A 24,272-nucleotide genomic window follows, 5' to 3' on the forward strand; every position below is an offset into this window, starting at 1 on the left:
GAGTACCAAGGGGTACTTGCACCTTGCACCAGGCCCAGTTATCCCTTATTAGTGTATAGGGTGTCTAGCAGCTTAGGCTGATAGATAATGGTAGCTTAGCAGAGCAGCTTAGGCTGAACTAGGAGACGTGTGAAGCTACTACAGTACCACTTAGTGTCATATGCAAAATATCATAAGAAAACACAATACACAGTTATACTAAAAATAAAGGTACTTTATTTTTATGACAATATGCCAAAGTATCTCAGAGTGTACCCTCAGTGAGAGGATAGGAAATATACACAAGATATATATACACAATAGCAAAAATATGCAGTATAGTCTTAGAAAACAGTGCAAACAATGTATAGTTACAATAGGATGCAATGGGGAAACATAGGGATAGGGGCAACACAAACCATATACTCCAAAAGTGGAATGCGAACCACGAATGGATCCCAAACCTATGTGACCTTGTAGAGGGTCGCTAGGACTATTAGAAAATAGTGAGAGTTAGAAAAATAACCCTCCCCAAGACCCTGAAAAGTGAGTGCAAAGTGCACTAAAGTTCCCCTAAGGACAAAGAAGTCGTGTTAGAGGAATAATGCAGGAAAGACACAAACCAACAATGCAACAACTATGGATTTCCAATCTAGGGTACCTGTGGAACAAGGGGACCAAGTCCAAAAGTCACAAGCAAGTCGGAGATGGGCAGATGCCCAGGAAATGCCAGCTGCGGGTGCAAAGAAGCTTCTACTGGACAGAAGAAGCTGAGGTTTCTGCAGGAACAAAAAGGGCTAGAGACTTCCCCTTTAGTGGACGGATCCCTCTCGCCGTGGAGAGTCGTGCAGAAGTGTTTTCCCGCCGAAATAATGCCAACAAGCCTTGCTAGCTACAAATTGTGCGGTTAGCGTTTTTGGATGCTGCTGTGGCCCTGGAGGGACCAGGAGGTCGCAAATTGGACCAGGAGAGAGAGGGGACGTCGAGCAAGACAAGGAGTCCTCTCAGCAGCAGGTAGCACCCGGAGAAGTGCCAGAAATAGGCACTACAAGGATGCGTGAAACGGTGCTCACCCGAAGTTGCACAAAGAAGTCCCACGTCGCCGGAGAACAACTTAGGAGGTCGTGCAATGCAGGTTAGAGTGCCGTGGACCCAGGCTGGACTGTGCACAAAGGATTTCCGCCGGAAGTGCACGGAGGCCGGAGTAGCTGCAAAAGTCGTGGTTCCCAGCAATGCAGTCTAGCGAGGTGAGGCAAGGACTTTCCTCCACCAAACTTGGACTGAAGAGTCACTGGAATGTGGGGGCCACTTGGACAGAGTTGCTGGATTCGAGGGACCTCGCTCGTCGTGCTGAGAGGAGACCCAAGGGACCGGTAATGTAGCTTTTAGGTGCCTGCGGTTGCAGGGGGAAGATTCCGTCGACCCACGGGAGATTTCTTCGGAACTTCTGGTACAGAGAGGAGGCAGACTACCCCCACAGCATGCACAAACAGGAAAACAGTCGAGAAGGCGGCAGGATCAGCGTTACAGAGTTGCAGTAGTCGTCTTTGCTACTTTGTTGCAGTTTTGCAGGCTTCCAGCGCGGTCAGCAGTCGATTCCTTATCAGAAGGTGAAGAGAGAGATGCAGAGGAACTCGGCTGAGCTCTTGCATTTGTTATCTAAAGTTTCCACAGAGACAGAGACCCTAAATAGCCAGAAAAGAGGGTTTGGCTACCTAGGAGAGAGGATAGGCTAGCAACACCTGAAGGAGCCTATCAGAAGGAGTCTCTGACGTCACCTGGTGGCACTGGCCACTCAGAGCAGTCCAGTGTGCCAGCAGCACCTCTGTTTCCAAGATGGCAGAGGTCTGGAGCACACTGGAGGAGCTCTGGACACCTCCCAGGGGAGGTGCAGGTCAGGGGAGTGGTCACTCCCCTTTCCTTTGTCCAGTTTCGCGCCAGAGCAGGGCTAAGGGGTCCCCTGAACCGGTGTAGACTGGCTTATGCAGAATTGGGCACATCTGTGCCCAAGAAAGCACTTCCAGAGGCTGGGGGAGGCTACTCCTCCCCTGCCTTCACACCATTTTCCAAAGGGAGAGGGTGTCACACCCTCTCTCAGAGGAAGTCCTTTGTTCTGCCATCCTGGGCCAGGCCTGGCTGGACCCCAGGAGGGCAGCTGCCTGTCTGAGGGGCTGGCAGCAGCAGCAGCTGCAGTGAAACCCCAGGAAGGGCAGTTTGGCAGTACCAGGGTCTGTACTACAGACCACTGGGATCATGGGATTGTGCCAACTATGCCAGGATGGTATAGAGCGGGCAATTCCATGATCATAGACATGTTACATGGCCATATTCGGAGTTACCATTGTGAAGCTACATATAGGTAGTGACCTATATGTAGTGCACGCGTGTAATGGTGTCCCCGCACTCACAAAGTTCAGGGAATTGGCTCTGAACAATGTGGGGGCACCTTGGCTAGTGCCAGGGTGCCCTCACACTAAGTAACTTTGCACCTAACCTTTACCAGGTAAAGGTTAGACATATAGGTGACTTATAAGTTACTTAAGTGCAGCGAAAAATGGCTGTGAAATAACGTGTACGTTATTTCACTCAGACTGCAGTGGCAGGCCTGTGTAAGAATTGTCAGAGCTCCCTATGGGTGGCAAAAGAAATGCTGCAGCCCATAGGGATCTCCTGGAACCCCAATACCCTGGGTACCTCAGTACCATATACTAGGGAATTATAAGGGTGTTCCAGTAAGCCAATGTAAATTGGTAAAATTGGTCACTAGCCTGTTAGTGACAATTTGAAAGAAATGAGAGAGCATAACCACTGAGGTTCTGATTAGCAGAGCCTCAGTGAGACAGTTAGGCACCACACAGGGAACACATACATATAGGCCACAAACTTATGAGCACTGGGGTCCTGACTAGCAGGGTCCCATTGACACATAACAAACATACTGAAAACATAGGGTTTTCACTATGAGCACTGGGCCCTGGCTAGCAGGATCCCAGTGAGACAGTGAAAACACCCTGACATACACTCACAAACAGGCCAAAAGTGGGGGTAACAAGGCTAGAAAGAGGCTACTTTCTCACACCTACGCACCACCATAGCGAAAGAAGCCCCCTCCTCCGTAGCCACATTAGGAGGAGAGAGCATACCAGTATCTGGAGATGTGTCCAGTCCACTGGCCTCCCCTAGATCCACATATCAATCCTGTTGCAATCCTGATTCTAAAGGGTCCTCAGACCCCTCTCATTCCTCTCCTGCGTCTGGCTGTTGCAAATAATGCTCAGACAATGATCTGGGCCGAATCGGCTCAGTCGAAGTCGGAGTCGACGTCATACGACGTCGCTCCGGATCATCCGGAATAAGAATGGGTCTGCCACCGGTGGGCGCCGGTGCGGAATCGTCGACGTCGGACCCGGCGCCGAAGGAGGTCAACTGTGTAAAACCGGCCTTCGGCGCCATGGCCCGACAATCGGAGCACGAGGTTGAATCGTGGTCCTTGTCCAACCACCAAAGACAAACTCAGTGCGGATCCGTCACTGACATGGTGCGATGACATGCACCACATGGCTTGAATCCTGTCTTTCTCGAAGACATGACTCCAAACAGTCAAAAAAAGCGTCGACAAACAGTCGAAGCAGGGTAGCTCTTTCCAAAACTGCACTTAACCGGCGCGGAAGGAAAAGAACTGACGTACGCGCGCCGAGACGGCGTCTATATAGACAACCGTGACGTCATAGACGACTCCAACGACGCTGATGACGCACGCGGACCTGGTCGACGCACGCGGATCCGAACGACGCCGTCCGACGGCGCACGCGCAGGGTACTGCTCACAAAAAACTCCGGATTCGAAGCTGACGCCAGGGAATTCTAAGGTAAGGAAGCTGCAGCTAGAAGTCTCTATCAGATTTACTTTTCTTGCTATTACCTGCATAATTTTGGTTTGTGTACATATGTCTTGTGTATATAAATTATCCTCATACTGAGGGTACTCACTGAGATACTTTTGGCATATTGTAATAAAAATAAAGTACCTTTATTTTTAGTACTTCTGTGTATTGTGTTTTCTTATGATATTGTGCATATGACACCAGTGGTATAGTAGGAGCTTTACATGTCTCCTAGTTCAGCCTAAGCTACTTTGCCATAACTACCTTCTATCAGCCTAAGCTGCTAGAAACATCTCTTCTACACTAATAAGAGATAACTGGACCTGGCACAAGGTGTAAGTACCTCTCGTACCTGACAAGCCAGGCCAGCCTCCCACACATACCATCCACAAACCAATGGACTTGTGGAAAGATTCAACAAGACATTGAAGGGCATGATCATGGGGCTCCCTGAAAAGCTCAAAAAGAGATGGGATGTCCTCTTGCCATGTCTGCTTTTTGCCTACAGAGAGGTGCTCAGAAGGGAGTAGGGTTTTCCCCCTTTGAACTTCTGTTTGGCTATCCACTAGCTCTTGTAAAAGAAGGCTGGGAGAGACTTCTTCATGAGCCTAAACAAGATATAGTGGACTATGTACTAGGCCTACGTTCCAGGATGGCAGAGTACATGGAAAAGGCAAGTAAAAACCTTGAGGCCAGCCAACAACTCCAGAAGATGTGGTACGACCAAAAGGCTGCTATGGTTGTGTTTCAGCCAGGGCAGAAAGTCTGGGTTCTGGAGCCTGTGGCTCCCAGGGCACTTCAGGACAGATGGAGTGGCCCTTACCCAGTGCTTGAGAGAAAGAGTCATGTCACCTACCTGTTAGACCTAGGCACTAGCAGGTCCCCCAAAAGGGTGATCCATGTGAACCGCCTCAAACTCTTTCATGACAGGGCAGATGTAAACATGTTAATGGTTACAGATGAGGACCAGGAAGCTGAGAGTGAACCTCTCCCTGATCTCCTCTCCACTGACCCTAAAGACGGCTCAGTAGATGGAGTGATCTCTTCAGACACCCTCTCTGGCCAACAGCAAGCTGACTGTAGGAAAGTCTTACAACAGTTTGCTGAGCTCTTTTCCCTAACCCCTGGTCAGAAAACACCTGTGTACCCATGAAGTGGACACGGGCACAGAATGCCTGTCAAAAACAAAGTTTTCAGACAGTCTGACCAAGTTAAGGAAAGCATCAAAGTGGAAGTCCACAAGATGCTGGAATTGGGAGTCATTGAGCACTCTGGCAGACCCTGGGCTAGCCCAGTGGTCTTAGTCCCCAAACCTCACACCAATGATGGCAAGAGAGAGATGAGGTTTTGTGTGGACAACAGAGGGCTTAATTATGTCACCAAGACAGATGCCCATCCCATTCCAAGGGCAGATGAATTAATTAATAAATTGGGTGCTGCCAGATACTTAAGTACCTTTGACTTGACAGCAGGGTACTGGAAAATCAAAATGGCACCAGGAGCAAAAGAAAAGACAGCTTTCTCTACACCTGATGGGCGCTATCAGTTTACTGTAATGCCCTTTGGCTTAAAGAATGCCCCTGCCACCTTCCAAAGGTTGGTGAATCAAGTCCTTGCTGGCTTGGAGTCCTTTAGTGCAGCTTATATTGATGATATTGCTGTCTTTAGCTCCAGCTGGCAGGATCACCTGGTCCACCTGGAGATTTTGCAGGCCCTGCAAGCAGCAGGGCTCTCAATCAAGGCATCCAAATGTCAGATAGGGCAGGGAACTGTGGTTTACTTGGGACACCTTGTAGGTGGAGGCCACGTTCAGCCACTCCAACCCAAGATCCAGACTATTCTGGACTGGGTAGCTCCAAAAACCCAGACTCAAATCATGGCATTCCTTGGCTTGACTGGTTACTACAGGCGGTTTGTGAAGGGATATGGATCCATAGTGACACCCCTCACAGAACTTACCTCTAAGAAGATGCCCATGAAGGTAAACTGGACTATAGAATGCCAACAGGCCTTTGACACCCTGAAACAAGCTATGTGCACAGCACCAGTTCTGAAAAGCTCCAGATTACTCCAAGCAGTTCATTGTGCAGACTGTTGCCTCTGAACATGGGATAGGGGCAGTTTTGTCCCAAACAAATGATGATGGCCTTGACCAGCCGGTTGCTTTCATTAGCAGGAGGTTACTCCCCAGGGAGCAGCGTTGGAGTGCCGTTGAGAGGGAGGTCTTTGCTGTGGTTTGGTCCCTGAAGAAGCTGGGATCATACCTCTTTGGTACTCACTTTGTAGTTCAAACTGACCACAGACCTCTCAGATGGGTAATGCAAATGATAGGTGTAGGAAAGTACCCCTCCTACAATAGGTGAAAATCCAAAACTGTTGAGGTGGTCCATCTCCCTACAGGGAATGGACTTTATAGTGGAACACAGACCTGGGACTGCCCATGCCAATGCAGATGGCCTTTTCAGGTTCTTCCACTTAGTAAATGAAGAGTCTCTTTTAGGAAAGGTTAGTCTCATCCTCTTTCGATTGGGGGGGGGGGTTGTGTAAGGAAATGCCCCCTTGGCATAGTTACTCCCTGACTTTTTGCCTTTGCTGATGCCAAGTTATGATTTGAAAGTGTGCTGAGGCCTGCTAACCAGGCCCCAGCACCAGGGTTATTTCCCTAAACTGTACCTTTGTCCCCACAATTGGCACAACCCAGGCACCCAGGTAAGTCCCTTGTAACTGGTACCCCTGGTACCAAGGGCCCTGATGCCAGGGAAGGTCTCTAAGGGCTGCAGCATGTCGTATGCCACCCTGGGGACCCCTCACTTAGCACATACACACTGCTTGCCAGCTTCTGTGTGCTGGTGGGGAGAAAATCACTAAGTCGACATGGCACTCCCCTTTGAGTGCCATGCCAACCTCACACTGCCTATGACACAGATATGTCACCCCTCTAGCAGGCCTTACAGCCCTAAGGCAGAGTGAACTATACCGCAGGTGAGGGCATAGGTGCATGAGCACTATGCCCCTACAGTGTCTAAGCAAAACCTTAGACATTATAAGTGCAGGGTAGCCATAACAGTATATGGTCTGGGAGTCTGTCAAACACAAACTCCACAGCACCATAATGGGTACACTGAAAACTGTGAAGTTTGGTATCAAACTTCTCAGCACAATAAATGCACACTGAAGCCAGTGTGCACTTTATTGTAAAAATACACCCAGAGGGAATCTTAGAGATGCCCCCTGAAAACATACCCGACTTCCAGTGTGGGCTGACTAGTTTTACCAGCCTGCCCCACACCAGACATGTTGCTGGCCACATGGGGAGAGTGCCTTTGTCACTCTGTGGCCAGGAACAAAGCCTGTACTGGGTGGAGGTGCTTCTCACCTCCTCCTGCAGGAACTGTAACACCTGGCGGTGAGCCTCAAAGGCTCACCCCCTTTGTTACAGCGCCACAGGGCATCCCAGCTAGTGGAGATGCCCGCCCCTCCGGCCCCCACTTTTGGCGGCAAGGCCGGAGGAGATAATGATAAAAACAAGGAGGAGTCACTGGCCAGTCAGGACAACCCCTAAGGTGTCCTGAGCTGAGGTGACTCTGACTTTTAGAAATCCTCCATCTTGCAGATGGAGGATTCCCCCAATAGGAGTAGGGATGTGACCCCTTCCCCACCGGGAGGAGGCACAAAGAGGGTGTAGACACCCTCAGGGCTAGTAGCCATTGGCTACTAACCTCCCAGACCTAAACACCCCCCTAAATTGGATATTTAGGGGCCCCCAGAACCTAGGAAGATAGATTCCTGCAACCTGAAGACGAAGAAGGACTGCTGACCTGAAGCCCTGCAGAGAAGACGGAGACACCAACTGCTTTGGCCCCAGCCCTACCGGCCTGTCTCCCCACTTCGAGAAAAATTGCAACAGCGACGCATCCCCCAGGGTCCAGTGACCTCTGAAGCCTCAGAAGACTACCATGCATCTAAAAGGACCAAGAAACTCCAGAGAACAGTGGCCCTGTTCCACAAAACTGCAACTTTGTTGGATCCTTCAGGTCCTGGGGGCTGCGGGTGCAGTGTCTTTACCAGGCATCGGGTTCTTGGAAGCAGGCAGTCGCGGTCAGGGGGAGCCTCTGGGTTTCCTCTGCAGGTGTCGCTGTGGGGGCTCAGGGGGTCAACTCTGGCTACTCACGGGCTCGCATTTGCCAGGGAGTCTTCCCTGTAGTGTTAATTTTCCGCAGGTCGAGCCGGGGGCGTTGGGTGCAGAGTGGAAAGTCTCACGCTTCCGGCGGGAAATGTGAAGTCTCTAAAGTTGCTTCTTTGTTGTAGAAAGTTGCAGTTTGTTGAACAGGGCTGCTGTTCTCGGGAGCTTCTTGGTCCTTTGGATGCAGGGCAGTTCTCTGGGGCTTCAGAGGTCACTGGTCCCTATTGGATGCGTCACTGTTGCAGTTTTCGTCGAAGTAGGGAGAGGGGTCGGTGGGGCTGGGGCCAAATCAGTTGTCGTCTCAGTCTTCACTGCAGGGCTTCAGGTCAGCAGTACTTCTTCTTCTTTAGGTTGCAGGAATCTATCTTCCTCGGTTCTGGGGGCCCCTAAATACTAAATTTAGGGGTGTGTTTAGTTCTGGGAGGACAGTAGCCAATGGCTACTGTCCTTGAGGGTGGCTACATCCTCTTTGTGCCTCCTCTCTCTGGGGAGGGGGGCACATCCCTAATCCTATTGGGGGAATCTTCCATCCACAAGATGGAGGAATTCTAAAAGTAAGAGTCACCTCAGCTCAGGACACCTTAGGGGCTGTCCTGACTGGTGGGTGACTCCTTCTTGTTTTCCTCATTATCTCCTCCAGCCTTGCCGCCAAAAGTGGGGGCAGTGGCCGGAGGGACGGGCATCTCCACTAGCTGGGATGCCCTGTGGCGCTGCAACAAAGGGGGTGAGCCTTTGAGGCACACCACCAGGTGTTACAGTTCCTGCAGGAGGAGGTGAGAAGCACCTCCACCCAGTACAGGCTTTGTTCCTGGCCACAGAGTGACAAAGGCACTCTCCCCATGTGGCCAGCAACATGTCTGGTGTGTGGTAGGCTGGCACAAACTAGTCAGCCCACACTGGAAGTCAGGTATGTTATCAGGGGCATCTCTAAGATGCCCTCTGGGTGTGGTATGCAATAAATTGCACACTGGCATCAGTGTGCATTTATTGTGCTGAGAAGTTTGATACCAAACTTCCCAGTTTTCAGCTGCTGCAGTGGGAACCCCGGAAAGGCAGTTTGGCAGTACCCTGGTTCTGTGCTAGAGACCCAGGGATGCATAGAATTGTGCCCCCAATACCGGAACAGGCACTTAGAAGAGGAGTGAACCGGAGTCCACGCGAAGTCACAAAAGGGAGTCCCACGACGCCAGAGGATAACTCAGAAGGTTGTGCACTGCAGGTTAGAGTGTCGGGGACCCAGGCTTGGCTGTGCACGAAGGAAATCCTGGAAGAGTGCACAGGAGCCGGAGCAGCTGCAAATCACGCGGTACCCAGCAATGCAGTCTAGCGTGGGAAGGCAAGGACTTACCTCCACCAAACTTGGACTGAAGAGTCACTGGACTGTGGGAGTCACTTGGACAGAGTTGCTGAGTTCCAGGGACCACGCTTGTCGTGCTGAGAGGGGACCCAGAGGACCGGTGATGCAGTCTTTTGTTGCCTGCAGTTGCAGGGGAAAAATTCAGTCGACACACAGGAGATTTCTTCAGAGCTCCTGGTGCAAGAAGGTGGCAGGCTACACCCAGAGCATGCACCACCAGGAAACAGGTGAGAAAGCCGGCAGGATGAAGCAATACAAGGTTGCAGTAGTCGTCTTTGCTACTTTGTTGCGGTTTTGCAGGCGTCCTGAGCAGTCTGCGGTCGATCCTTTGGCAGAAGGTGAAGAGGGAGATGCAGAGGAACTTTGGTGAGCTCTTGCATTCGGTATCTGAAGAATTCCCCAAAGCAGAGACCCTAAATAGCCAGAAAAGGAGGTTTGGCTACCTAGGAAGGAGGATTGGCTACTAAGAGAGTTAAGAGCCTATCAGAAGGAGTCTCTGACATCACCTGCTGGCACTGGCCACTCAGAGCAGTCCAGTGTGCCAGCAACACCTCTGAATCCAAGATGGCAGAGGTCTGGGGCGTACTGGAGGAGCTCTGGGCACCTCCCCTGGGAGGTGCAGATCAGGGGAGTGGTCACTCCCCTTTCCTTTGTCCAGATTCGCGCCAGAGCTGGGCTGGGGGATCCCTAAACCAGTGCAGACTAGCTTATGCAGAGATGGGCAGCATCTGTGCCCATCAAAGCACTTCCAGAGGCTGGGGGAGGCTACTCCTCCCCAGCCATCACACCTATTTCTAAAGGGAGAGGGTGTTACACCCTCTCTCAGAGGAAATCCTTTGTTCTGCCTTCCTGGGCCAGGGCTGCCTGGACCCCAGGAGGGCAGAAACCTGTCTGAGGGGTTGGCAGCAGCAGCAGCTGCAGTGGAGACCCCGGAAAGGCAGTTTGGCAGTACCTGGGTTCTGTTCTAGAGACCCGGGGGATCATGGAATTGTCTCCCCAATGCCAGAATGTCATTGGGGTGACAATTCCATGATCTTAGACATGTTACATGGCCATGTTCGGAGTTACCATTGTGACGCTACACATAGGTAGTGACCTATGTATAGTGCATGCGTGTAATGGTGTCCCCGCACTCACAAAGTCCGGGGAATTTGCCCTGAACGATGTAGGGGCACCTTGGCTAGTGGCAGGGTGCCCACACACTAAGTAACTTTGCACCCAACCTTCACCAGGTGAAAGTTAGACATATAGGTGACTTATGAGTTACTTAAGTGCAGTGGTAAATGGCTGTGAAATAACGTGGATGTTATTTCACTCAGTCTGCACTGGCAGGCCTGTGTAAGAATAGTCAGATCTCCCTATGGGTGGGAAAAGAAATGCTGCAGCCCATAGGGATCTCCTGGAACCACAATACCCTAGGTACCTCAGTACCATATACTAGGGAATTATAAGGGTGTTCCAGTATGCCAATGTGAATTGGTGAAAATGGTCACTAGCCTGTTAGTGACAATTTGGAAAGCAGAGAGAGCATAACCACTGAGGTTCTGGTTAGCAGAGCCTCAGTGAGACAGTTAGTCATCACACAGGGAACACATACATGGCACACTTATGAGCACTGGGGCCCTGCCTGGCAGGGTCCCAGTGACACATAGACTAAAACAACATATATACAGTGAAATATGGGGGTAACATGCCAGGCAAGATGGTACTTTCCTACATAGGGTAGCCATAAAGAGTACATGGTCTGGGAGTATGTCAAACATGAACCCCACAGTGCCATAATGGCTACACTGAAATCTGGAAGGGTTTGGTATCAAACTTCTCAGCACAATAAATTCATGATGCCAGTGTGGAGTTTATTGTAAACTGCACCCAGAGGGCTTCTTAGAGATGCCCCATGAATACCAGTCCAACTCCTAGTGCTAGGCTGACCAGTTTCTGCCAGCCTGCCACAACCAGACGAGTTTCTGGCCACATGCGGATAGTGCCTTTCTCACTCTGTGGCCAGGAACAAAGACTGTACAGGGTGGAAGTGCTTCATACCTCCCCCTGTAGGAACTGTAACACTTGGCGGTGAGCCTCAAAGGCTCATGCCTTTTATTACAGCACCCCAGGGCATCCCAGCGAGTGGAGATGTGTAGGAAGTTAGCCTCTTTCTAGCCTTGTTACCCCCACATTTGGCCTGTTTGTGAGTATATGTCAGGGTGTTTTTACTGTCTCACTAGGATCCTGCTAACCAGGACCCCAGTGCTCATAGTGGAAACCCTACTTGTCAGTGTCTTTTATATGTCTCACTGGGACCCTGCTAGCCAGGGCCCCAGTGGTCATAGGTTGTAGCCTGAATGTGTTCCCTGTGTGGTGCCTAACTGTGTCACTGAGGCACTGCTAACCAGAACCTCAGTGCTTATGCTCTCTCTGCTTTTCAAATTGTCACTGCAGGCTAGTGAGCATTTTCACCAATTCTAATTGGCACACTGGAACACCCTTATAATTCCCTAGTATATGGTACCTAGGTATTCAGGGTATTGGGATTCCAGGAGATCCCTATGGTCTGCAGCATTTCTTTTGCCACCCATGGGGAGCACAGACAATTCTTACACAGGGCTGCCACTGCAGCCTGAGTGAAATAACGTCCACTTTATTTCACAGCCATTTTTCACTGCACTTAAGTAACTTATAAGTCACCTATTTGTCTAACCCTCACCTAGTAAAGGTTAGGTGCAAAGTTACTAAGTGTGAGGGCACCCTGGCACTAGCCAAGGTGCCCCCACATTGTTCAGGGCAATTTCCCCGGACTTTATGAGCACGGTGTAGGAGGCTGGACTGGCTCATAGTGGGTACCTTGTGGTACTTACACCCTGTGCCAGGTCCAGTTATCCCTTATTAGTAGAATAGAGGTGTTTCTAGCAGCTTAGGCTGATAGAAGGTAGCTATGGCAAAGCAGCTTAGGCTGAACTAGGAGACATGCAAAGCTCCTACTATACCACTTATATCATATAGCACAATTTCACAAGAAAACACAATACTCAGAGTTACTAAAAATAAAGGTACTTTATTTTAGTGACAAAATGCCAAAAGTATCTCAGAGGATACCCTCACTTAGGAGGTAAGTAATATACACAAATTATATGTACACAAACCCAACACAGGTAAGTAACAGTAAGAAAAATAGTGCAAACAATGTAGAATCACAGTAGGATGCAATAGGTAAACATAGGTCTAGGGGCTACACAAACCATATACTCCAAAAGTGGAATGCGAATCATGAATTGACCCCAGACCTATGGGAGGTTGTAGGGGGTCGCTGGGACTGTAAGAAAACAGTAGGGGTGTCCAAGATACCCCACCCCAAGACCCTGAAGAACAAGTTACTTACCTTCGGTAACAAGGTATCTGGTAGAGACTCTATCTAGCTGCAGATTCCTTACCTTAAAATTCCCTGGCGCCAGCTTCGAATCCGGAGTTTTTTCTGAGCAGTACCCTGCACGCTTGCCGTTGGGCGGCATTGTTCAGATCCCCGCGCTTCGACCAGCTCCGCGTGCGTCGACAGCATCGTTGGTGCCGTCTATGACATCAAGGTTGTCTATATAGACGCCGCCTTGCCGTGCGTACATCAGTTCTTTTCCACAACTTACCACGCCAGAAGCGCAGAGCCATGGAAGAACCAACTATTATGGATTTTACCTCTTTGACTGTTTGAAGCAAAAATTCCTTCATGCCTTTAAGAAAGGCAAAAATGCCAAGATCAAAAATATAAATATGTACACATAAATACATATATACAGATATATATATCTACATAAGAAAAATATCCGCAGAGCGGGGATGCGTGGGCAGGTGTAAGGAATCTGCAGCTAGACAGAGGGGCTGATTCTAACCCCGGCGGTCTTCGACCGCCGGGGCGAGGGTCGGCGGGAGCACCGCCGACAGGCCGGCGGTGCCCCGCAGGGCATTCTGACCGCGGCGCTTTGGCCGCGGTCAGAAAGGGTAAACCGGCGGTCTCCCGCCGGTTTACCGCTGCCCTCAGAATCCCCCATGGCGGCGCAGCTTGCTGCGCCGCCATGGGGGATTCTGACCCCCCCTACCGCCATCCTGTTCATGGCGGGAAAGCCACCATGAACAGGATGGCGGTAGGGGGGGTCGCGGGGCCCCTGGGGGCCCCTGCCGTGCCCATGCCAATGGCATGGGCACGGCAGGGGCCCCCGTAAGAGGGCCCCGCAAGGTATTTCAGTGTCTGCCTTGCAGACACTGAAATACGCGACGGGTGCTACTGCACCCGTCGCACCTTCCCACTCCGCCGGCTCGATTACGAGCCGGCATCCTCGTGGGAAGGGAGTTTTTCCCTGGGCTGGCGGGCGGTCTTTTGGAGACCGCCCGCCAGCCCAGGGAAAAACTCATAATACCCTCCGCGGTCTTCTGACCGCGGAGCGGTATTATGGGGGCGGAATTCTGGCGGGCGGCCTCCGCCGCCCGCCAGAATTAGAATCACCCCCAGAGTCTCTACCAGATACCTCGTTACCGATGGTAAGTAACTTGTTCATCTGATAGAGACTTCTAGCTGCAGCTTCTTTACCTTAGTATAGATACCCAAGCTATAACCCATGGCGGTGGGTCTGAAGGAGATTTTTACACCAGAAAGTCCTGTAAAGCAGACTGGGCAAAATGCCCCTCTCTTCTCACCTGACTATGCAGGCAGTAGTGTTTTGCAAACGTGTGCAAAGAAGCCCACGTTGCAGCCTGACAGATGTCCACCACCGGTACGCCACATGCTAGCGCAGTGGTAGCAGCTTTCCCCCTAGTAGAATGAGCTCTCAAGCCCTCGGGAGGCTGTTTCTTTGTCAAAGCGACCCAGCTCGAAATGGATCGTTTCTGCACTGCCTGACCCTTCTTTGCACCAACGTACCCCTGTAGGAGGCTGGACTGGCTTGTAGTGAGTACCAAGGGGTACTTGCACCTTGCACCAGGCCCAGTTATCCCTTATTAGTGTATAGGGTTTCTAGCAGCTTAGGCTGATAGATAATGGTAGCTTAGCAGAGCAGCTTAGGCTGAACTAGGAGACGTGTGAAGCTACTACAGTACAACTTAGTGTCATATGCACAATATCATAAGAAAACACAATACACAGTTATACTAAAAATAAAGGTACTTTATTTTTATGACAATATGCCAAAGTATCTTAGAGTGTACCCTCAGTGAGAGGATAGGAAATATACACAAGATATATATACACAATAGCAAAAATATGCAGTATAGTCTTAGAAAATAGTGCAAACAATGTATAGTTACAATAGGATGCAATGGGGAAACATAGGGATAGGGGCAACACAAACCATATACTCCAAAAGTGGAATGCGAACCACGAATGGACCCCAAACCTATGTGACCTTGTAGAGGGTCGCTGGGACTATTAGAAAATAGTGAGAGTTAGAAAAATAACCCTCCCCAAAACCCTGAAAAGTGAGTGCAAAGTGCACTAAAGTTCCCCTAAGGATAAAGAAGTCGTGTTAGAGGAATAATGCAGGAAAGACACAAACCAACAATGCAACAACGCTGGATTTCCAATCTGGGGTACCTGTGGAACAAGGGGACCAAGTCCAAAAGTCACAAGCAAGTCGGAGATGGGCAGATGCCCAGGAAATGCGAGCTGCGGGTGCAAAGAAGCTTCTACTGGACAGAAGAAGCTGCGGTTTCTGCAGGAACGCAAAGGGCTAGAGACTTCCCCTTTGGAGGACTAATTCCTCTCACCTTGTAGAGTCGTGCAAAAGTGTTTTCCCGCCGAAAGAATGCCAACAAGCCTTGCTAGCTGCAAATCGTGCGGTTAGCGTTTTTGGATGCTGCTGTAGCCCAGGAGGGACCAGGAGGTCGCAAATTGGACCAGGAGGTAGAGGGGACGTCGAGCAAGACAAGAAGCCCTCTTAGCAGCAGGTAGCACCCGGAGAAGTGGCAGAAACAGGCACTATGAGGATGCGTGAAATGGTGCTCACCCGAAGTCGCACAAAGAAGTCCCACGTCGCCGGAGAACAACTTAGGAGGTCGTGCAATGCAGGTTAGAGTGCCGTGGACCCAGGCTTGGCTGTGCACAAAGGATTTCCGCCGTAAGTGCACAGGGGCCGGAGTAGCTGCAAAAGTCGCGGTTCCCAGGAATGCAGTCTAGCGAGGTGAGGCAAGGACTTACCTCCACCAAACTTGGACTGAAGAGTCACTGGACTGTGGGGGCCACTTGGACAGAGTTGCTGGATTCGAGGGCCCTCGCTCGTCGTGCTGAGAGGCGACCCAAGGGACCGGTAATGCAGCTTTTTGGTGCCTGCGGTTGCAGGGGGAAGATTCCGTCGACCCACGGGAGATTTCTTCGGAGCTTCTAGTGCAGAGAGGAGGCAGACTACCCCCACAGCATGCACCACCAGGAAAACAGTCGAGAAGGCGGCATGATCAGCGTTACAGATTTGCAGTAGTCGTCTTTGCTACTATGTTGCAGTTTTGCAGGCTTCCAGCGCGGTCAGCAGTCGATTCCTTGGCAGAAGGTGAAGAGAGAGATGCAGAGGAACTCGGATGAGCTCTTGCATTCGTTATCTAAAGTTTCCCCAGAGACAGAGACCCTAAATAGCCAGAAAAGAGGGTTTGGCTACCTAGGAGAGAGGATAGGCTAGCAACACCTGAAGGAGCCTATCAGAAGGAGTCTCTGACGTCACCTGGTGGCACTGGCCACTCAGAGCAGTCCAGTGTGCCAGCAGCACCTCTGTTTCCAAGATGGCAGAGGTCTGGAGCACACTGGAGGAGCTCTGGACACCTCCCAGGGGAGGTGCAGGTCAGGGGAGTGGTCACTCCCCTTTCCTTTGTCCAGTTTCGCGCCAGAGCAGGGCTAAGGGGTCCCCTGAACCGGTGTAGACTGGCTTATGCAGAATTGGGCACATCTGTGCCCAAGAAAGCCTTTCCAGAGGCTGGGGGAGGCTACTCCTCCCCTGCCTTCACACCATTTTCCAAAGGGAGAGGGTGTAACACCCTCTCTCAGAGGAAGTTCTTTGTTCTGCCATCCCGGGCCAGGCCTGGCTGGACCCCAGGAGGGCAGATGCCTGTCTGAGGGGTTGGCAGCAACAGCAGCTGCAGTGAAACCCCAGGAAGGGCAGTTTGGCAGTACCAGGGTCTGTGCTACAGACCACTGGGATCATGGGATTGTGACAATTATGCCAGGATGGTATAGAGGGGGCAATTCCATGATCATAGACATGTTACATGGCCATATTCGGAGTTACCATTGTGAAGCTACATATAGGTAGTGACCTATATGTAGTGCACGCGTATAATGGTGTCCCCGCACTCACAAAGTCCGGGGAATTGGCCCTGAACAATGTGGGGGCACCTTGGCTAGTGCCAGGGTGCCCTCACACTAAGTTACTTTGCACCTAACCTTTACCAGGTAAAGGTTAGACATATAGGTGACTTATAAGTTACTTAAGTGCAGTGTAGAATGGCTGTGAAATAACGTGGACGTTATTTCACTCAGGCTGCAGTGGCAGGCCTGTGTAAGAATTGTCAGAGCTCCCTATGGGTGGCAAAAGAAATGCTGCAGCCCATAGGGATCTCCTGGAACCCCAATACCCTGGGTACCTCAGTACCATATACTAGGGAATTATAAGGGTGTTCCAGTAAGCCAATGTAAATTGGTAAAGTTTGTCACTAGCCTGTCAGTGACAATTTGAAATAAATAAGAAAGCATAACCACTGAGGTTCTGGTTAGCAGAGCCTCAGTGAGACAGTTAGGCACCACACAGGGAACACATACATATAGGCCACAAACTTATGAGCACTGGGGTCCTGACTAGCAGGGTCCCAGTGACACATAACAAACATACTGAAAACATGGGGTTTTCACTATGAGCACTGGGCCCTGGCTAGCAGGATCCCAGTGAGAGAGTGAAAATCCCCTGACATACACTCACAAATAGGCCAAAAGTGGGGGTAACAAGGCTAGAAAGAGGCTACTTTCTCACAACCCCACAAAGAGTTGGTCGTCCACCCGGAACTCTTTAGTGCGGTCAAGGTGGAACAATAACGCTCTTTTTGGGTCCAGCTGATGGAGACGCTCCTCTTCCTTAGACGGATGCGGTGGTGCAAAGAAGGTGGGCAGGGTGATATTTTGACTCAGATGGAAAGGGGTCACCACCTTGGGGAGGAAAGAGGCACGAGTTCTTAATACTACCTTATCAGGAGATATTGTGAGGTACGGTGGCTTTGAAGATAAAGCCTGCAGCTCACTCACTCTCCTGGCAGATGTAATTGCCACCAAAAAGGCAGTCTTAATAATAAGCAGCCGGAGAAGACAGTTATGCAAGGGCTCAAAGGGAGCACACATAAGGAAGGTAAGAACCAAATTAAGATCCCACTGGGGCATAATGAAAGGCACAGGCGGGAATAGATGCACAAGCCCTTTCAAAAACCTCTATACTATAGGTGATTTCAACAGAGATGGTTGATCGGGCAACTGAAGAAAAGCCGATAAGGCTGCAAGATAGCCCTTGAGAGTCCCCAAGGAGGAACCCTGCTGGGCAAGAGACAATATAAGCAAAAGGATGTTAGACAGAGAAGAAGAAAGAGGATCAATAGACCTCTCTGCACAATATGAAACAAAGCGTTTCCAACGGCAGGCATAGATCGACTTAGTAGAGGGACGCCTGGCTGCCAGGATGACGTCACAGACCTCGGGAGGGAGGTCATAAACCATCAACTGTCGCCGCTCAATCTCCACGCATGAAGGCACAGAGTTGACAGGTTCGGTGGAGAACCTTCCCCTGCTGCTGCGACAGAATATCCTCCAGAAGAGGCAGCCTGATTGGAGGACCGATGCTCATTTTGAGAAGCTCTGGATACCAAACTCTCCGTGCCCAATCCGGAGCCACTAGGATTACTTGGGCCCGGTCTTTCTTGATTTTCTTGAGAACTCTGGGCAGAAATGGTATAGGCGGAAAGGCGTACAGGAGGCCTGAACTCCACTTGCGACGAAAAGTGTCGCCTAGCGATAGCCCCCTTGGAAACTCCAACGCACAAAACTGCTGACATTGCGCATTCTGTGCGGAGGCAAACAGATCTAACCAAAGCTCTCTCCATTGCTGAAAGAGTCCTTGCACCACCTCCGGATGGAGACACCATTCGTGATCCTCTAAGCATTTCCGTCTGAGTTTGTCTGCTCTGGCGTTCAGAGAACCTGCCAGGTGTTGAACCACCAGGGTCATGCCCTGCTGTTCCAGCCATGTCCAGAGATGTAAAGCCTCTTGACAAAGGGTCCACGTACCCACACCGCCCTGCTTGTTGCAGTACCACATTGCGGTAGTGTTGTCCATGAACACCTGCACCACCTTCCCTTTCACAACAGGAAGAAATGCTTTTAATGCTAGCCGGATCACCCGAAGCTCCAGCAAGTTGATGTGGAGCCCGGACTCCGCCGGAGACCAGCGACCTCTGATCTCCACCTCCCCCAGATGGCCACCCCATCCCATAAGTGACGCATCTGTCACTACCCTTAGATCTGGTTGAGGAAGGGAGAGGGATCTCCCTTTGACCCACAAGCAGTTCACTAACCACCACTGCAGATCTTTCGCAGTCCTCTCAGAGATCTGAACCACGTCAGGAAGATTTCCCTGATGCTGTGCCCATTGGAACTTTAGGTCCCACTGCAGAGCCCTCATGCGCCATCTGGCATGTTTGACCAACAGGATGCAGGAAGCCATGAGTCCCAGCAGCCTCAGAGTCTGTCTCACCGAGATCCAGGATAGAGGCCGAAAAATCGGTATCATAACCTGAATATTCTGGACCTGCTGTTCAGGAGGATAATCCCGATACTGCACTGTGTCCAGAACAGCTCCGATGAAAGTGAGCTTCTGTGAGGGAGTCAGGTGTGACTTCGGCACATTTATAGTGAACCCCAGTGAATGCAAGAGGTCCGCCGTCGTCTGGAGGTGGGTGACGAGAGCCTGGGGCGTAGGAGCCTTCAACAGCCAATCGTCTAGGTAGGGGAAGACTGAAATCCCTGACCTGCGCAAATGAGCTGCCACCACCAATATCACCTTTGTGAACACCCGAGGGGCACTGGTGAGACCGAAAAGAAGCATGATAAACTGAAAGTGCTCGTGGTCCACCTTGAACCGCAGGTAATGCCTGTGGGCTGGAAGGATAGGAATATGGAAATACGCATCCTGCAAATCCAACGCTACCATCCAGTGTCCTTGATCTAGGGCAGACAAAACCTGGGCAAGAGTGAGCATCTTGAATTTCTCCTTCTTGAGGAAGAGATTGATGTCCCTTAAATCCAAGATAGGGCGTAGGCCTTTGTTCTTTTTGGGAATCAGAAAGTAGCGGGAATAACAACCGCTGCATACATCTGATATCGGGACTCTTTCTATGGCTCCCTTGGCCAAGAGAGCTGTAACTTCCTCGCGGAGCAAAGCTAGATAGTCCTCCATCAGCCATTCCTTTGTCAGAGGGATAGAAGGAGGGAAAGACTGGAAGGGAAGGGAGTAGCCCTTTCGTATTATCTGCAGGACCCACTTGTCCGTGGTGATTGAAAGCCAGTGAGGGAGATGAAAACTAATCCTCCCTCCAACTGGACGGACATGATCCCGCAGAACCATACTAGGAGGGCTTGGGCGTAGTGGAGGGGGGCTGTGTGGCGGCGGACCTCTGGCCAGACCCTCTGGGTCTGATGGTACCACGACCACGTCCTGTTCCGGGATGCTGTGAGGCCTGAGGACGGTGGCTGAACTGTGGCTGGCGTGGTACCACACCCATTCCGAAGCCTCGAAAGGGGCAAAAGACAGACTGCTGTCATGATGGCGCTGAAAGGCCCAAGGATCTGGCTGTGACTCAAGAATCCTTGAACCTTTCAAGCGCAGAGTCTGCCTTTCCGCCAAAAAGGCGAGAGCCATCAAAGGGCATGTCCATCAAGCTGGACTGGACATCCCCTGAAAAACCAGTAGAAACTTAGCGTGACGACGTAGGGCCACTGTAAGGAAATGCCTCCTTGGCATGGTTACCCCCTGACTTTTTGCCTTTGCTGATGCCAAGTTATGATTAGAAAGTGTGCTGAGGCCTGCTAACTAGGCCCCAGCACCAGTGTTCTTTCCCTAAACTGTACCTTTGTCTCCACAATTGGCACAACCCAGGCACCCAGATAAGTCCCTTGTAACTGGTACCCCTTGTACCAAGGGCCCTGATGCCAGGGAAGGTCTCTAAGGGCTGCAGCATGTCTTATGCCACCCTGGGACCCCTCACTCAGCACATGCACACTGCTTGCCAGCTTGTGTGTGCTGGTGGGGAGAAAATTACTAAGTCGACATGGCACTCCCCTCAGGGTGCCATGCCAACCTCACACTGCCTATGGCATAGATAAGTCACCCATCTAGCAGGCCTTACAGCCCTAAGGCAGGGTGCCCTATACCACAGGTGATGGCATAGGTGCATGAGCATTATGCCCCTACAGTGTCTAAGCAAAACCTTAAACATTGTAAGTGCAGGGTAGCCATAAGAGTATATGGTCTGTGAGTCTGTCATACACGAACTCCACAGCACCATAATGGCTACACTGAAAACTGGGAAGTTTGGTATCAAGTTTCTCAGCACAATAAATGCACACTGATGCCAGTGTACATTTTACTGTGAAATACACCCAGAGGGCATCTAAGAGATGTCCCCTGAAAACATACCCGACTTACAGTGTGGGCTGACTAGTTTTACCAGCCTGCCACACACCAGACATGTTGCTGGCCACATGGGGAGAATGCCTTTGTCACTCTGTGGCCAGGAACAAAGCCTGTACTGGGTGGAGGTGCTTCTCACCTCCCACTGCAGGAACTGTAACACCTGGCGGTGAGCCTCAAAGGCTCACCCCCTTTGTTACAACGCCACAGGGCATCCCAGCTAGTGGAGATGCCCGACCCTCCGGCCACTGCCCCCACTTTTGGCAGCAAGGCCGGAGGAGATAATGAGAAAAACAAGGAGGAGTCACTGGCCAGTCAGGACAACCCCTAAGGTGTCCTGAGCTGAGGTGACTCTGACTTTTAGAAATCCTCCATCTTGCAGATGGAGGATTCCCCCAATAGGAGTAGGGATGTGACCCCTTCCTCACCGGGAGGAGGCACAAAGAGGGTGTAGCCACCCTCAGGGCTAGTAGCCACTGGCTACTAACCTCCCAGACCTCAACACACCCCTAAATTGAGTATTTAGGGGCCCCTAGAACCTAGGAAGATAGATTCCTGCAACCTGAAGACGAAGAAGGACTGCTGACCTGAAGCCCTGCAGAGAAGACAGAGACACCAACTGCTTTGGCCCCAGCCTTACCGGCCTGTCTCCCCACTTTGAGAAAAACTGCAACAGCGACGCATCCCCCAGGGTCCAGCGACCTCTGAAGCCTCAGAGGACTACCCTGCATCTAAAAGGACCAAGAAACTCCAGAGGACAGTGGCCTTGTTCAACAAAACTGCAACTTTGCAACAAAGAAGCATCTTTTAAAGACCACACTTTTCCCACCAGAAGCGTGAGACTTTCCACTCTGCACCCGACACCCCCAGCACGACCTGCGGAAAACTAACTTTACAGGGAGGACTCCCCGGTGACTGCGAGCCCGTGAGTAGCCAGAGTTGGCCCCCACCGCGACACCTGCAGAGGGAATCCAGAGGCTCCCCCTGACCGCGACTGCCAGCTTCAAGGAACCCGACGCCTGGAAAACACACTGCACCCGCAGCCCTCAGGACCTGAAGGAACCAAACTCCAGTGCAAGAGCGACCCCCAGGTGGCCCTCTTCCTAGCCCAGGTGGTGGTTATCTCGAGGAGCCCCCCCCCCGCCTGCCTGCATCGCTGAAGAGAGCCTTGGGTCTCCCCATTGATCTCTATTGAAAACCCGACGTCTGTTTGCACTCTGCACCCGGCCGCCCCTGTGTCGCTGAGGGTGCACTTTCTGTGCCTGCTTGTGTCCCCCCAAGTGCCCTACAAAACCCCCCTGGTCTGCCCTCCGAAGTCGTGGGTACTTACCTGCTGGCAGACTGGAACCGGGGCACCCCTATTTCCATTGAAGCCTAGGTGTTTTGGGCAGCACTTTGACCTCTGCACCCGACCCTCCGGCCACAGCCCCCACTTTTGGCAGCAAGGCCGGAGGAGATAATGAGAAAAACAAGGAGGAGTCACTGGCCAGTCAGGACAACCCCTAAGGTGTCCTGAGCTGAGGTGACTCTGACTTTTAGAAATCCTCCATCTTGCAGATGGAGGATTCCCCCAATAGGAGTAGGGATGTGACCCCTTCCCCACCGGGAGGAGGCACAAAGAGGGTGTAGCCACCCTCAGGGCTAGTAGCCACTGGCTACTAACCTCCCAGACCTCAACACACCCCCAAATTGAGTATTTAGGGGCCCCCAGAACCTAGGAAGATAGATTCCTGCAACCTGAAGACGAAGAAGGACTGCTGACCTGAAGCCCTGCAGAGAAGACAGAGACACCAACTGCTTTGGCCCCAGCCTTACCGGCCTGTCTCCCCACTTCGAGAAAAACTACAACAGCGACGCATCCCCCAGGGTCCAGCGACCTCTGAATCCTCAGAGGACTACCCTGCATCTAAAAGGACCAAGAAACTCCAGAGGACAGTGGCCTTGTTCAACAAAACTGCAACTTTGCAACAAAGAAGCATCTTTTAAAGACCACACTTTTCCCGCCAGAAGCGTGAGACTTTCCACTCTGCACCCGACGCCCCCAGCTCGACCTGCGGAAAACTAACTCTACAGGGAGGACTCCCCGGTGACTGCGAGCCCGTGAGTAGCCAGAGTTGGCCCCCACCGCGACACCTGCAGAGGGAATCCAGAGGCTCCCCCTGACCGCGACTGCCAGCTTCAAGGAACCCGACGCCTGGAAAACACACTGCACCCGCAGCCCTCAGGACCTGAAGGAACCGAACTCCAGTGCAAGAGCGACCCCCAGGTGGCCCTCTTCCTAGCCCAGGTGGTGGTTATCTCGAGGAGCCCCCCCCCCCCGCCTGCCTGCATCGCTGAAGAGAGCCTTGGGTCTCCCCATTGATCTCTATTGAAAACCCGACGTCTGTTTGCACTCTGCACCCGGCCGCCCCTGTGTCGCTGAGGGTGCACTTTCTGTGCCTGCTTGTGTCCCCCCAAGTGCCCTACAAAACCCCCAGGTCTGCCCTCCGAAGTCGTGGGTACTTACCTGCTGGCAGACTGGAACCGGGGCACCCCTATTTCCATTGAAGCCTAGGTGTTTTGGGCAGCACTTTGACCTCTGCACCTGACTCCCTGAGCTGCTGGTGTGGTAACTTTGGGGTTGCCTTGAACCCCCGACGGTGGGCTACCTTGGACCCAACTTTGAACCATGTAAGTGCTTTACTTACCTGTGAACCTAACAAATACTTACTTCCCACAGGAACTGTTGATTTTTGCACTGTCTACATTTTTCAAATAGCTTTTGCCATTTTTGCCAAAACTGTACATGCTATTGTGATGATTCAAAGTTCCTAAGATACCTGAGTGAAATACCTTTCATTTAAAGTATTGTTTGTGAATCTTGAACCTGTGGTTCTTAAAATAAACTAAGAAAATATATTTTTCTATATAAAAACCTATTGGCCTCAAATTGTCTTTTGAGTGTGTGTTCCTCATTTATAAGACATGCTGCAGCCCTTAGAGACCTTCCCTGGCATCAGGGCCCTTGGTACCAGGGGTACCAGTTACAAGGGACTTACCTGGATGCCAGGGTGTGCCAATTGTGGAAACAAAGGTACAGAATAGGGAAAGAACACTGGTGCTGGGGCCTGGTTAGCAGGCCTCAGCACACTTTCAAATCCTAACTTGGCATCAGCAAATGCAAAACGTCAGGGGGTAACCATG

The sequence above is a fragment of the Pleurodeles waltl genome, chromosome 8 (assembly GCF_031143425.1).
Source record: "Pleurodeles waltl isolate 20211129_DDA chromosome 8, aPleWal1.hap1.20221129, whole genome shotgun sequence".
Taxonomy (NCBI): Eukaryota; Metazoa; Chordata; class Amphibia; order Caudata; family Salamandridae; genus Pleurodeles; species Pleurodeles waltl.